This window comes from Oratosquilla oratoria, chromosome 5 (assembly GCF_046742065.1).
Source record: "Oratosquilla oratoria isolate Oo_2021 chromosome 5, ASM4674206v1, whole genome shotgun sequence".
NCBI classification, from domain to species: Eukaryota; Metazoa; Arthropoda; class Malacostraca; order Stomatopoda; family Squillidae; genus Oratosquilla; species Oratosquilla oratoria.
Genome location: NC_134781.1, coordinates 59,764,457 through 59,765,911, shown reverse-complemented (window position 1 = coordinate 59,765,911; position 1,455 = coordinate 59,764,457). Strand labels below are relative to the sequence as shown.

Genomic DNA, 1,455 nt, shown 5'->3' with positions numbered 1-1,455 from the left:
TCCAAAACAGAGGTCTCCACGCCTTGACACAGAAGCGAATACTAGAGGAAGTGTCTATGCAAAGGTAAACAAGACTATTTACGTGCTTTACTCTGAATACACGTACACATATACATATATATATATATATATATATATATATATATATACATACATGCATGAGCGCAGTACAGTGCAAGTGTCAGCAAGAGCTTAGCTTGTTACAGATGCTGTTATAATCTGGCCCAGAGAAAGACTGTGAAGACAAGCTGGAGGAGAGGAAACAGGTGGTGAAAGAGGAGGAGGAAAAGGAGAAGGAGGAGGAGAAAGGTGGGAGACGGGAAGCGTGGGGTCAAATAAATCATTGGGGAATTGAGACATGAAGAGTTCTGAGAAAGGGCTGGGGGGATTGCGTTCCGGGAACTTGGTTATAAAACTGTTTAAACCGAATGAAAAAGACACAGGACAAATCAGATCAAGGCTGGAGTGAGATAGCGAAGTCCAAACGATAACAGGAAATTATGCAAATGGCATAAAGGGGTGCAATTGTGGATTATTTTGAAAAAAGAAATAGGTTCAGATCTTGTGTATATATTCTTTTTCAGTTTAGTGAAGTGAGCAAACGTTATCTATCGATAAAGTGAATTTACAGTGACCAAAGAATAATTTCTCTATAACAAAAATAATTTTTCCTCAGGAATATGACATTATAATGGCTCAGGGGAAATGGACAAAAACAAGAATTACTAAGAATACGAATAAAAGTTAGAAGTTTGTGAATAAATATATACTCTACGCAGGGGACAAAAGACTAGGTACGTGCAAGGCAGCAGAGGAAAAAAGTGATAAAGCGTTAGGAAAAAGAAAATAGACAAAAGAGATGTGTTGGACAAAGGTTTGGAAAAGGTAATAGAGAGAACTCTACAGAGGCGTAAGAGATAACAAAAGAAAAGAGAAACGAAGAACAAAGCAAAGAAGAAAAGTATAGTGGGGGAAGAAGAAGGAGGAGGAGGAACACGAAAGGAAGGCAGGAGGAAGAAAAAGAGCGGAGGCAGGAAGAGAAGGATGGCGAGTAAAGTGTTTTGTTGATGAAACAGGAGAGTGTCTGAGGAGGAGAGCGACAAGGGTGTCGCTTACCCTCCAGCTGTGTTGGAGAGCCTCAGCTGTGATGCGGCCCTGACAACAGAAAAGTGCTGACGGGGTCCTGGAAACAGCAGCGGGAGCAACACCACTACCAACACCATTAACACGTACACCAACACCGTCAACAGCATCAATAGCGACAACATGTGGGTGCCTGGGGACGGCTTGTGCTTCGCAGTGTGCACCGAGGGAGGTGCCGGAGAATTAATGACAAGAGAATATCCAAACGCTGTAATACTTAGCGTAGGAACCTCCACTAACCATGAGGGCAAGACCTAAAGACAGGGAAGTGACGGCGAAGTGTTTGAACCGAGTGAAAAAGAATTCTGGCCC

At 42.5% G+C, this 1,455-nt stretch overlaps 1 protein-coding gene across 1 annotated transcript in view; it reads left to right on the top strand.

The window, feature by feature from the left end:
* The first annotated feature begins 658 nt into the window (after nucleotides 1-658).
* Nucleotides 659-1,455, top strand: part of LOC143025512 (uncharacterized) — a 295,966-nt gene continuing 295,169 nt past the window's right edge. Inside the window, exon 1 of the mRNA XM_076185292.1 lies at nucleotides 659-1,455. This exon is cut by the window's right edge and continues 881 nt beyond it. The gene's annotated coding sequence lies outside the window, so the exon portion shown is untranslated.